At 38.6% G+C, this 14,726-nt stretch overlaps 1 protein-coding gene and 1 long non-coding RNA gene across 2 annotated transcripts in view; both read right to left on the bottom strand.

Annotated features, from left to right (window-relative positions):
- The window catches only part of HLCS (holocarboxylase synthetase), a 205,285-nt gene that overhangs the window by 72,238 nt on the left and 118,321 nt on the right, over positions 1-14,726 (bottom strand). The gene's annotated exons all lie outside the window — the stretch shown is intronic.
- On the bottom strand, positions 936-9,533 carry LOC127037810 (uncharacterized). The gene is made up of 2 exons (XR_007770468.1): positions 9,447-9,533; positions 936-1,187 (listed from the first exon to the last, which is right to left on the bottom strand). It is a non-coding gene; the product is annotated as an uncharacterized LOC127037810 (long non-coding RNA).

A 14,726-nucleotide genomic window follows, 5' to 3' on the forward strand; every position in this document is an offset into this window, starting at 1 on the left:
AGAGGACAGGTCCATCAATTGCTATTAGCCAGGATGAACAGGGATGGTGTCCCTAGACTCTGCTTGCCAGAAGCTGGGAATGGGCGACAGAGGATGGATCACTTGATGATTACCTGTTCTGTTCATTCCCTCTGGGGCACCTGGCATTGGCCACTGTTGGAAGACAGGATACTGGGCTAGATGGACCTTTAATCTGACCCAGTATAACCATTCTTATGTTCTTATTAGTGGTAGTGATCAGTCAGAAAGAAAACAGCTTGATTTTCACATCTCAGAATAAGTTTTCTAGGCTGGCAGTTAGAAAAGCTTTTATTTTACTTCTAAACTGAGCACATTTTATTTGGAGTCATTGAGAAACAACAAACATGGAAGTTCATGATGCCATTTTTTCAGAGTCATTTTCATATTCTAACCACGTTAATATTAGTACACAGTTGCACAATACTGAAATAAATTATGATAGCCCAAATGATCAAGAATTATGATTTGACTGTCTACTTGATGCCTCCAATTCAGAAGAGTAATGGAATCCAATTTTCTAGGCCAACAGATTATGGCAAGAAGAATTTCATGATTATCTGAAATCATGCTTGATTTATTTATTCTACACAATGCTTTTTTTTTTTTTTTAAATATAACAGTTTGCCAGTGTTCAACTATTAATGAAACCAAAGAGAGATGCATAATACACTGCAAATCCCTCACTAGTATAACAGGAGATAAGTGGTTCAGCAACCCATTACTTCTCTAAATTATTAAATTTCAGTTAGATATGATTTACTATAATATAATATGACATACAAATACACACACACACACACACACACACACACACACCCTATCGTGAAGACACTTTAGTGGAGGATAGAAAATCATAATGCTGATATTTTCCATTATTTCTGAATACCGCAAACTGACCAGATTCACAATGAAAATAAAAGCTCAAACTTTTTTATTTTTAATGAACGCTAATTAATTTAGCCTCCCTTTCAAAAAGGGAACTGGAGGGGTTAGTGAAATACTGTAATATTGGCAATAAATTTTCACACACTAGAATCACAAGAGATTAAGCAAAAGCAGAGTTTCCACAATATAAGTTTACCTGCTCCTATTCGGGTAGTGGGGAAAACTTCTGCTTTAGCTCATTCTTGAATCCCTCACGAACAGCACTGTGTCATATGGCATGGCTATTTAACAGAGAAAACAGTCCCTGAGAATAATGGAGTAGAAATTGAGCTCTGATTTCACCTAGAATTTCAGCTTGTTTTTTCAGCTGAAACACCATCGGTTCACAGCTATGAGTGTACCCAATCTTTCAAGGCACATGTGTAACAACTTCCTGATAGTAAAGCAGCAGAATACAACTTTAGAAAATTCTTATTATGGGTGAAGCCACAAATGTTAATTAAATTTATAGGTTTCAGAGTAGCAGCCGTGTTAGTCTGTATCTGCAAAAAGAACAGGAGTACTTGTGGTACTTTAGAGACTAACAAATTTATTTGGGCATAAGCTTTCGTGGGCTATAGCATCCGAAGAAGTGGGCTGTAGCCCACGAAAGCTTATGCTCAAATAAATTTGTTAGTCTCTACGGTGCCACAAGTACTCCTGTTCTTTTTAATTAATTTATAAAGCACTTACTGCCATATATGTCAGTAGTATGGTAAAGGCTAGCTAAATGATAGCCAGGTGGATAAGGATGGATTGCCATCATACATTCTTCAATTCTCATCAGAGCTACACTATGAATACTCATTATATTGAGTTACTGATACAGGTTCATAAGCACTTAACTGAGAGTACATGCCAGCCTTATGGAAGTGGCAAATCCTGATCTGCATTTGTGTTCAGAAGAGGCCTGAAAGTATGATTTCACCAAAGTGGGTGGAAACAGTCAAAATAACCATTGCTAATTTGTAAAATATCACATGAAACAGATGAATCTGGAGGAAAAGGTTTGATCTCAAATTAACGCCAACCGTACATGGAGTAACTTGAACTCCTGGAGCCTCCTTAGATGTGTGGCCAATAGGGAGCTGGCTACAACGCATTTTCATATTATTCTTCAGTACTTTTAACTAAAGGAGAAATTTCTGTTTCATTCCCTAGAGGATTTCATGCCAACAAACTAAAAAACAAACTTATGAGATATCGTCTGTAAGAATCTGGAACCAACACTATCCGTGTAATTTAAAGGAAATATATACTGATTTTCTTCAGACCAGTACAGTACTCAAATTTTAAAACACAAGACCCATCTCACAGCACAAAGAAAGTGAGAAAATGATACCTGAACTTTAGACATGTTTTGAAACCTCACACTTATGGGATAAGGAAAATGGCAAAAAATTTCTTGTGATTGTTTTATTGCCTGATGATGTAGAGGTACAAACAACAGTAACTGCTTACTCAAAAGTTAGATGTTTCAAAAAGGGTTGGCATGGGGAGGGATGGAAGGAACAGCATTTTATATCATGCCTGTTTGTAAAATGAGAGGTGTGTCTCATGCTTGTTTTGTGACTGGTTTGACACTGTGGGTACATCCACACTACCCGCCGAATCGGCAGGTAGCGATCGATCTATCAGGGATCCATTTATCGAGTCTCGTCTAGATGTGATAAATAGATCCCCGCTGCGCTCCCCATTGACTCTGGAACTCCACCTGGGCGAGAGGCAGAAGTGGAGTCGATGGGGGAGCCGCGGCCGTCAATCCCACACTGTGAGGACGGGAGGTATGTCAAAATAAGATACGTTGACTTCAGCTACGTTATTCTCATACCTGAAGTTCCATATCTTACATCGAGACACTCCCCCCACCGTGTAGACCAGCCCTAAAGCTGTGCTATGCCACAAACAAGCAGCTTCATGGGACACGCTTTGGTTTCTCACAACCTAAAAGATATACACAATGTGTATGTCAAAATGCTGCAACCCCTACAGAATAATGCTGTACTACAGAAAGGTCAGTTAACTGTATACAGCTGAGCTATACGTAATTTAAATGTAAGAAACAAACTGATCACCTGATGTTGGGAAGATGGCAACAGTTCTGGCTGCTATTTAGACAATGGTTTTTGCATGTCCTAAACATTAAATTATAAACTGTTAATATTATCCTGCCATAGGTAAGTAAGCCAGCCTGCCTGCCATACTACATGACATGTTTGGAAAATACTGCTCAGAATAATCCACCATGAAAAAACATTTCTAATTATCCTCTAGGTCTTTGGCCTTTTAGCACAAATGTGTTTCAGATCATGCCATTCTCAGACAGGCAGATTTTAAAATCTTCCTGTCTGAGAACAGAATGTGTACACACACATACATATATATATATACATACATACATACATACATACACACACACACACACACACACACACACACACACACAATACATCCATCCAACACAGTTTTGGACTGACACTTTTTTCTTCCAAAGGATTTCATCATGCCCTAAAGCTGGAATAAAAATAGCCTTTTCTTTATCTTTTAAATTTTTTAATTGGAAACTTAATTCAGTATTAAAAATTATGTGTAGGCAATGCTGATATCACCATTTTCAAGCCTCAGTTTTCTGAATGGTTGCAAAATTTGTACTCAATTTTCCATACCAAAATATCAATTATTATCAGGTTACCAAGATAAGCCAGTTATGGGAAATAAACCCTGTACTATAACAGTGAAGAAGAGGGTCATGGTAACCTAGAAAGGGTAAGAATTATTGAACTGCATTTGATATAGAGATGCTCACAAACATTTATAGGGGATATTAGAATAGATCGAATGTTGCCAATCAAAACATTTTTATTGTTTATGCAATGCCTGGCAAAAATACTGATAGACTTGCATGCAACTGCAAGGAGTAAGCAACCTGTGGGACGCGAGCTGATTTTCAGTGGCACTCACACTGCCCTGGTCCTGGCCACCTGTTCAGGAGAGTCTGCATTTTAATTTAATTTTAAATGAAGTTTCTTAAACATTTTAAAAACCTTATTTACTTTACATACAACAATAGTTTAGTTATAGAAAGAGATCTTCTAAAAATGTTAAAATGTATTACTGGCACGTGAAACCTTAAATTAGAGTGAATAAATGAAGACTCGGCACACCACTTCTGAAAGGCTGCCAATCCCTGATTATATATATACACACAAACACATACACACCCCTTTGCACATGTGCATTATACAAGAATATATATATTAAGTAAATATTTTCAATAGTGCAGATTTCCTAGTGCAATGCCCCTGTTCACTGAAAGAAGCTATCATATAATGCACATCTGCAAAGTTGTAGAGTTAACATTGTTATGAACAGAGAAATATAATGAGTTTAGCAGGAACAGCCAAGTTTCACTAGTTCTCTAACTGTTGCTATAACAAGGTAGTTTTCAAACATCCTATTTTACAGCGCTAATTAATGCCACCAACATTACCTCTTTCCTATGTTAAAGGAACACTTCTTATGACGAAGTGGCCTCAAAGGCCAGAGAGCCAACCAGAAATGGTATGTGTACAGGTGACACACTATCCCTTTACTGAGCATCAATTCATCAGAATGAGAGTACCAAACCCATCCAACTTTACCAGGATGATCTATTAAAGGAACAGAAAACTCTGCTGCATCAGATTGTGATAGCTGACTTGTCCACTGGCAAGGTCTCCACAATGGTAGGTAGTAACTGGTGAACCCAGTGCTAATGAGTTCTCTGAAAAGTGGTGATCAGCTAAAATCTCCCTCCCCATGAGCTCTCTGATATCAGTCTAAACAACTAGTCACATATATCATCCACCATTCCAAGCAGAGAAAAGAGTGCCCATCTACTTACACACATAATTGTGGGAAAGCTGTTTGAAGGAGCTGTCAGGCTACCAACTGCCATTATTTACCATAAGAAAAGTTTGGTCCCTGGCCAGGACTCCAAATTTGAACGGCTTTTGATACCATAAGCATCAAGAAGGCAATTTCCTGGTCTTCAGGAAAGCTATCATTAGTGGAAGACATTGTCCCAGTGCTGAGTGTGTCAGATCAGGTTTTACAAAAATATCAGTGGAAACTGAAAGACTTTGAGGCCCCTTCCAAATTGCCAGACTGGATGGAAATAGAGAAAAACAAAAGAGTGGGAAACTCTCATGGTTCCATCTATTTAAGAAATTATGCCACATTCATCATCATAATATCTAAATAACTCATTAAAAGAACCATTACTCTCTTTTGCTACAATGTTCATTTTGGTGGCAGGATAAACTCAGCATTAGGTGACCAGACTGACACTACACCACGATGATCCTCCCAAAGCTGCTTTAATTGCTCACGCTCTTCAACTCTGGCCTGTAGGGACTGATTTATATTAATGAAGTCAAGAACAACATTTCTAAATACATGGCCTAGATTGTCAAACCTCCTCAACGCAACAAAAACAAAGATTCCTAAAATGCCTTAGATCCTAACTAGCAAGAGGCCCTTACCTTCAACTTTGCTAGTTCTATTCAGCCATGCTAGCAGAGGTAAGTAATCAATCTAAAAGAAACTATTTTCAATCTAAAAGAAACTTTTCCAGCCACTAGGGCAAGTTATTTGTAGTCCCTATCAGAGGTATTGACCTTGAGAGGACACAAAGTGTTGAATGACAGTAGGCTGAATTCACAACATTAGTCTGATTCAGGGAACTTTCTCCAGACTCTGCTTCATTAAGAGCAGCAGGGCCACAGGAAATTTCATTGGCATCCAAGTGCAAAAGTTTCCTTTCTTACTATTCCAAGAACACAAAGAAACTTCCTTCACATTAGAGGAAATATGCAGGAAGGTCTAGAGTCTGGAATCACAGAGATAGTTAGGATGAGAGATTTGTCAGATGGATGGACACATTCTATAACTCAGTTGACAAAGTTTCAGGAGGTTGGCGTATGCTAAATCTTAGCTACACTAAACCATTTAAGGGAACTTCAGCCTACAGACAGTTTAAGATTTTAAGGGCTTTATATAAACTGTCAACACAGCATAACAAAGATTCATTTAAAACAAGTTTCATTGGGATTTCTAAGCATTACAATGTCAAAAAATGTCTATGGTTGTATTGAAAAGAAACATTAACTTATGCTTTAAGGGTGGTTCACTCCGGTAATGAGACCAAAAATTCAAACACCTTCAGTCTTCAGTTTTAAAAACATTAACATATTTAGATATTTTGTATTAGAAGAAGAACTAAAGCAGCACAAAAAGAAGTCAAAATTCATCAGTTAAAAAAGGGTCCTTTGTTTTTAGTGTTGACTGATCTTCTGTATTTACCAAAATTTTTCCAGGTTTTGAAAAGCTGGTATTTGGGTTTTACTGATTTTTGCCCGGATTTTGTTTTTTTCAAGACCGAGGAATTTTCTCAGGGGAAGTGTATTGGACTGTGCTGAGGGGCAGAGGTCAGCAGGGGACTATGGCCAGCGGAGGCACCAGTGCTCTTCTTCAACGGCTACATCATAAATCCCACCCCTCTTCCACCCTCACCCACTGCCCTTTGTTCAGTTTTTCCAAAATTTGGGAATATTCACTGATAAAAGAAAAACTGAAAATGAAGGGCTTTAGGATTCCAGTGAAAAATAAAATTGTAAAGGTTGTGCCAGATCAGGATATTGGCTCACTGCTAAATATGTTCTGTGAACAAAACGTGTGTGGCCAGACTGCCTCTTCCCTGAGCCTGGCAACATTCTTCAAGTGTGTTACTATGATCATCTCTGCAGATAGGTTTATTTCCCAGTCTGAAGTGGCAAAAAACTCTAAGGGTGGGATTTTCCATTGAAGTCAGTGGTAAAATTCCCTTTGATTTCAATGGAGCAGAGTTAGGCAAAAGCTAAGCACACTTTTGAAAATCTCACACTCAAATACTTCATCAGGCTCCTGCTAACAATTAAGTAGATAATGACCCTCATCTTCACAGCTGTCTCCAATTCCTTTAGCTCTTCACCCTATCATGAACCTAGATTGTTGTACTCTCCTTCCAAGTTTTCCAAAAGGCTTTCAACAATGAATGACAGTCTATGACACTATCCTTTCACTGTATGCTATCAGCGGTATACAATCTTCCAGTTTCTTATCTTCTTCCCAGTAGTTCTAAGGAAGTTGGTGCTGGTATAGAGGTGAGAAAGGCGATAAACTCACTGGAGGCAGAATATTAATTTATTAATTACTTCAAATTTGTAAAATACAACTATAGGTGTCCATTCCACAAACCAAAAAGGATTTCAGATATATTTTCAAATTCCTTATCCAAAATCAATTTAAATGTCTAAGTGATAATCTACATGTACAATTTTAAAAGTGTCATTAGTCCCCTTTAGTTAGAATTACTTGTTGGTAAAATCAGAAGAATTATTATTTGTACTGAAGTAGTGCCTAGGGACCCCAGTTACAGATCAGGGCCCCATGGTGCTCATATATGTAACAGAAAGATGGTCCCTGCCCTAAAAAACTTGAAATCTAAGTAACTAGTGAGTAAGAAACAGATTGGTTGCATGTGCTCCCTTGAATAGGGGGTGATTATGCCACACTCTCATCAATTAACAGAATTTAGGCGTGACTCTGAAGTCATGGAACTTGACACCAATGCACTATTCGAGTGCTTAAAGTTAGGCACGCGCTTTAGCACCTTGCTGTACTGGAGTGAGATTGCACTTCAAACAAAATACATTTTGTTAAAGAACACTGCAATGTGAACTTTCAGTATCCAGGAGTCCTCTAATTTATTAATTAAAATCTAATATTAAAATACTAACGCTGTTTACATGCCGGCTTTAAAGGTTTATAATTGTCTCTTGACTGAATGACTTATGTTTTCCTTACAACTACTAGGCTGGCTTTTGAGAACCTGTTGTAACTTTTTTCTCTTTATTCCAAGTTGTTCTGAGACTGAGACAGATGTTCAACAAGATCCAAAAATACGCTTTTTGTTGGACTGAAAAGCATTTCTTTAAGTAGATTAAAAGACTACAAATGTCAAGATGTTTCTATTTGTGCTCCACACGATGCTTTTAAAGAGACTGTGTTAAAACTGTTGCTATGGTGTCTACATTCTAAGGCTACATGTTGACAAGTATGCCATTAAAATACAACAAGCAGACACTTCAGCAAAAGTCTGCTGTTAATCACTAGAAATAAGCAGTTTTAGGTCAGTGCTTCAACGCATGCAAAGTTCTCATCTACCTCAAACAATAGCTAAATCTACAATATTTTGTATACAGAAAACTAGATATCATAAAGCTTTTATTTTCCATGTGATAATTTAAACCATAAAATAAAATGAAAGCCTGTACTGCTGATTGCATTTTATTTTTATTGTCTAAGAACAAACAGGAGCCACAGCTGACTAACTTAAAACTTTAAAAAAAATTGTACCCAGGAATATCCATCACTAAACATCTGTGTCAGGCACCTGACTCTCCCACTGACCTAAACCAACTTATCACTTCATTTCTCAGGACCAGACCCTCCCTGGTTTAGCACCAAATCCTGCAAAGTGCCAAATGCTCCAGTGTGATGCCAAGCAGCCTCAGATCCCAGTGGACTCAATAGGAGCTGAGGTCACTCCCCACCTCACACAATCAGATTGTTACAGCTGCACAGGATAAAATGAGGTGCTCTGTAATGACCTATAGAGTGCTAAGGGCTCAAGGGAAGCTCTACAGCAGCTGCATCTGTCTAAGGAGACAACAGAGTGTGACACCGGCTCAGATAAAATCTTCCACAGCAGACAGCAGTGCCTATACACTGCCCAGCGTGGGAAAGAAGAGCTGCTGACACAGAAAGCTTATAACCAGAGTGGGATTTACCAAAAGCCTTATCTTTACTATGAAAAATGTGTTCACAACTCAAGTTAAAATACTAGTGGACAAGGCAGTCTGTAGTTTTCACATGTGTTAATAGGTTTTAACTCAACTTGATAATTCACGTGAATAAAACTATTAACAGCTTTGTGTTCACCAGTTCTCAACCTTTCCAGACTATTGTACCCCTTTCAGGAGGCTGATTTGTCTTAAGTACACCAAGCTTCACCTCACTTAAAAACTACCTGCTTACAAAAATAGAAATAAAAATTCAAGTGTCACAGCACACTATTACTGAAAAATTGCTTATTTTCTCATTTTTACTATATAGTTATCAAATAAATCATGACCCCCCTCCCAGATTCAGAAACACTGATATAGCATATAGAGCAGTATAAACAATTCATTGTCCGTACGAAATTTTAGTTTGTATTGACTTCAGTAGCATTTTTCATGCAGCCTGTTGTAAAACTAGGCAAATATCTAGATGAGTTGATGTACCCCTGGAAGACCTCGGCGTACCCCAGAGGTATGCGTATTCCTGGTTGTGAACCACTGCACTAAGATTTGATCTCAAGTTAGCTACCGCAGGTTATGAATGCACTTTTTTCATAATGAAGGCAAGGTAGAAGTTACCAGTGAATGGCCTTTGCACCACCAATTTATGCTGTGTCTTCGGTCAGAGAGGGCTCCTGGGACAAAGGTGTTCCCAACATTACCAGAGTTTTTCCACAGGTTTGGATAACTGAATAGATTTCAAACATATTTACACAATTAATAAGTAGGACAGCTCTTGGCAAAACAAAATTTAAAAAAATCAGTTAGAGATGTTCTATTTAATGTATTAAAAACAATTTACAGGCAGTCTAAGGATGAAGTTTCTATTACATACTAAACTGTATTTAATACCACTTGCGGCCCCATGCAATTGGTGGAGGTATGCAATAAACCAAGATGCATGGGTAACTGTAAATTTGGCATTTTGTAAGATTTCAAGTGTTTGACTATGCAACCTTAAATAACTTTCTTTTAACATAATTATGTACACAAAAGCGTCCTTAAAAAAGGGAAAGAGGTAAAAATAAATCCCAAGTATTCCTAGTACATGACTGCAATAGCTTGGTGGCAGAATGGGCCTGGCATTTTCCAAAGTCCATGTTCAGTTCCTTTTAAAAAAAAAAAATAAAAAATTGGAAGGATGCCAAAATAACTGAAACGAGAGAAGAAAAATTATTGTTTTTAACACTTTTACGACCCAGCTAAACCTTTCCCATGACAAAGAAAAGACACTTGTCTAGGCCAAGGGCTTTATTACTGCCAAATTTCAATGGTTTGCTGCAAAGCATGGAAATGTTAAAGCTTCTCAAAAACAAAAATAAAACAACTCCCTACTTCCCCCCACCCCAAAAAAATGTTCAAGAGTCTTTGATAATGAAAAATGTTAGATAACCAAATATAGGGCTCACTACTAGCTCACCTATAATACATTTAAAAGAATGGAAATGTGGTATCTTTTCTTGTATACATTACAAAATGTAAAAATAGCAGTTTACCCAATCATTAAACAGAGCAAGGTGGGGTGAAGGTATGTAAAGAAAAAAAAATACCCTATTATTTTGTTCTTAGTTGTACTTACTGACAACTCCTACAGTTTATATGACAAGTTATAACAGAGGAAACATTATTAAAGGTGTCTACTGCAACTCCATAATTAAGGTGGCATTGAGCTTTTCAGTTAAGGCAGGATTAATGTCCACCTATTTCAAACTTCAATGATTTTATTGCCATACACACAATATCATTCTACATTATATATAAGAAATATATAAATAAATACATCACACAAAAATATGGTTGTTTGAAAACATTAACTTGAACTCACCATGAATTCTTTTGCTAAAGTGCACCATTTTCATTTTTTTAAACAGAAAACAAATTAATTGCTTACTTAGTGGTCTTTTACGTCCATGAATGCATTAAGTGATATCAGAAAGTACTTCACTGTACCAAAAAAATTAAATTCTATATTAGTAGAGATTATACCAACAAACATCAATGTTAATTTAAAAAAAAAAGGGATTAGAAATTAAAGTACATTAGCATTGATCTTCAGCATGAAATAGTTGTGATCAATAAAGAAACTAATCTGTAAATTTGATTAATTGAGTAAATCCTGTTTATCAAAGTACAGCATAAGCATAATTTACAAATATGAGAAGTAAAAGATTAAAAACCCATTCTTGGTTATTATATCTGAAGAAAACACTTTAAAACATAAGATCAGCATTTAGATAAGTGTATCAAAATCACTACTTTTCTTTGAACTTCAATAATGTACTCTTACTCAGAAACCCAACAACTTTACGATTTGGTGAGTTCATCAAAACAAGAAATTTCCCCCAAAGATCACAAGGATGGGTACCCACATAGTGAGCTTGTTTCACAGGCCAATGAAGGAAGCAGCACACATGACGTGTAGTAACATTTCTTTTTTAAATCTAAGGGCTTGTCTACATACAAAAGTTGTTCTCCTTTAATCGTACTAGTATAGTTAAATTAGTATAACCTTCCTAGTATGGATGCAATTATATCAGCATAAATGTGCTTGTATCACTACAGCTTATTCCCAATATCGGAAGGGGAATAAGCTATACTGCTTATACATTTATACTAGTGTTTCAGTGTTCACAACAGAGTTTGTGCCAATATAACTATGAGTTAAAAAAAATTGTATCCCCAAAACTGCTACAAAACTGTGTTTAGACCAGGCCATAGTAGTAGTAAGTTGTGAAATTCTAAACTCTCAGAAGTTAAGTGCTATGGATAATTTGCAGTAGTTTTGAAGTGTGAGAATGATGGCAGTGTGGTAGGAAACAAATAAAAAAGGAAATTATGAGACTTAACTGGTAGTAATTACAAGTTTTTGTAATTTTAGGTAACACCATATTCCTAGCTATGAGTAATATAAAGGCTAACAGGATTCCACATGCTCAGTTTTAGTCCTGTGTATGGACATTTCTTTATGGGTTGAAAATATATAATTCAATCTCAAAAAAATTGCTCAAAGAAAAAAACTTAAAGGTAGTTAAACTATATAAATATTAGTTTAAATAAATGTAAGACAGTCAAAGTATTAAGTTCCTTCCAATTCTTCAATTGTTCCTGAAGCAACTGAGACATTCTCTTGTTCCAGTCAAAGACAGGGATAAACACCACCTAGCTCTATAGCCATCTGATAGGACTCAGCAGTGGAGCTGACAAGCTTTGAATGATGTCAAATCCTGCCTTGCTTAAGCAAAAGAATAATTACCATGACACACAAGGTTCCTATATACAGGGGAAAGTATTTGAAGAATGGAAAAAAGCCCCAGGTCTCTCACCATAAGTTACATCATCAAGGATCTAACGTAAATCGACAAAAAGGAATACATTCAAAGTTCAGGTTGTTGGTCCAATAAAAGTTATTACCTCACCCATCTTCTGTCTCTAACATCCTGGGACCAACATAGCTACACCCCCACTGTATACAGATTCAACTCAATTCAGTATGCCTCTAAATGAGAGTATAAGAGTTATAACAGTTCCTGTTTAAAAGTTAGGCCTCTGGCTATATAAAAACTACTTCTGGCTACTGGTGGCAATCTGCACTACAGTACAGGAAACCCAACTCATTGCCCGTGTAAGTATGCCACTGGCCAACCAGTTCTCGGAATGCTGAAGAAGTAGCATGCTTAGCACCAAGGAAAGAGAATTAAGTACCTGTTTATACTCTCACCCAGACTACGCTACAAAATTAAGTCGATGCAAGGCAGCTTACATTGATCTAATTGTGCATGTGTCTACACTTATATTTGTCTCCCACCAATGTAAGCTCCCAGCTGGGCTGGCAAGTAATACCGCCTCCCTGATCAGCAGAGACCCATGGTCAATGTACTTAGATTGACGCAGTTTGAGTGCAGACACCGAATAACTTATGTCAACCCTATCTATCTAACATCAGCTGTCCTACAATGCTCCACACTGACCACTCTGGTCACCATTGTGAACTTCACTGCTCAGCAGTCACGGAGACTAGAAACCCCTCTCCCCTTTAAAGACCTGCAAATTTTCAAAAATTCCTTTCCTGATTGCCTGGTTTGGTGAGCACACCTAGCAGCTCTCCGTCGTTGAGTGCAACTGCCCAGCTGGGCCAGTGAGGAGAAGGGGCACTGCAGGCACAGCTCCAAACTAGCCACTAAAACAATGACATCTACAAGCAGATTGCTCAGGGAATGCAAGTGAAGGAGTACGACAGTGATCAACAGCAGAGCCGCATGAAAGCCATGGAACTGTGGCAGACATACCAGAAGGGCCAGGGAGGCCAATGATCAATCTGGTGCTGAGCTGCAGATTTGCCACTTTTACCAAGAGCTGCATACCATATCTGGCAGAGACTCTGCCAACCCCCACAACACACACACACACCTGTCGATACCTCTGAGGAGCTTGAGCCACAGGTCTCTGCCACGAACAGCACGGAGGACGTGGACAAGAAATAGGAGGAGGAGTATGGGGAACAGGCGACCGGGCAATCCAGCTGTGCAGTGAGCCAGGACCTGCTTTTCATTTCATCTCAGTCCAGCCAATCAAGCGCAACGCAGGGGAAGGAACCTTTGGTAAATGTGTAGAAAACTTTTCAATTACAGGGATGGCACCCCCAAAGTAGCAGAACAAATCTTTTGACGTTTCATTAATTCTTCTTATGTGAGTTGAGTACTGGTACCACCAAGAGCGGTAGCATTACTATCTGCTTTTCATTCCCCTCTAGAGTTAGACGAGGGAGACCAGAGAGAAGAGCATGCGCAAGAGCAGGTTACTCACTTTGTGCAGTAACTGGAGGTTCTTCGAGATGATTGCCCTTGTGGGTGCTCCACTTTAAGTGTCTTGGCAATTGGAGATTTGTGGTAGCAGTGCCTGGTTGGGCCGCACACGTGGCTCCAAGTGCTTACATAGCGGTGTGCAGCCAACCATCCCCCAGTCCTTCTCTATCTCAGAGAATCCGCGTGAAAATTCTGAAGTAGAGGGAAGGAGGGAGAGTAGTGGAGTACCCAGAGGGACAACCATCTCAAAGAACCTGAGTTACTGCATAAGGTGAGTAATCGTCTCTTCTTCTTTGAGGAGTGTCCCTGTGGGTGCTCCACTTTAGATAATTGTTGAGCAGTGCCTCTCAGAGGAGGAGAGGGGCTTTGGAGTTGGTCTACTGATGGTGGATAACACCATAAGTCCAAACTGACATCTGCTGCTGATTGTTGTTCTAAAGCACAGTGTTTAGTGAAAGTATGGGCTAAAGTCCAGGTAGCTGCTTTGCAAATATCAGTGATAGGCCACAGATGTTGCTAACGCTCTCATGGAGTGTGTGCAACCTCCCGGTGGGGATTGCAGATTGTGGTTTTGATAGCACAAACGAATATATCTAGATATCCATTTGGATAGTCTCTGTTTTGAGATGGTTTCTCCCAAAGGTGGGCAAACTTCTTGGCCACAGGGCCATATCTGAATATGTAAATAGTATGGTGGGCCATAAATGCTCATGAAATTGGGGCTGGGATGTGAGAGGGGATGAGGGCCAGCTATGGGTTCAGGCTCTGAGGTGGGGCCATAAATGAGGAGTTCAAGGTGCGGGAGGAGGCTCCAGGGCAGGCAGTTGGCTCCGGCTGGGGGTGTGGGCTCTGGGGTAGAGTTGGGGGAATGTGTTGTCCCACAAACTTACACAGGATCGTTTTAGGGGTTAAGACAAAGATGCCACATTTATTATTAATCCGTAACTATTAGCAAATACCTTAATGCTTATACACATACACTCACACACACACACACACACACACACACCAAAATGTTTTGCAGCTGCTGGATAGTTACCAGTCCTGATTGCAGTTT

Source organism: Gopherus flavomarginatus, chromosome 1 (genome assembly GCF_025201925.1).
Source record: "Gopherus flavomarginatus isolate rGopFla2 chromosome 1, rGopFla2.mat.asm, whole genome shotgun sequence".
Lineage (NCBI taxonomy): Eukaryota > Metazoa > Chordata > Testudines > Testudinidae > Gopherus > Gopherus flavomarginatus.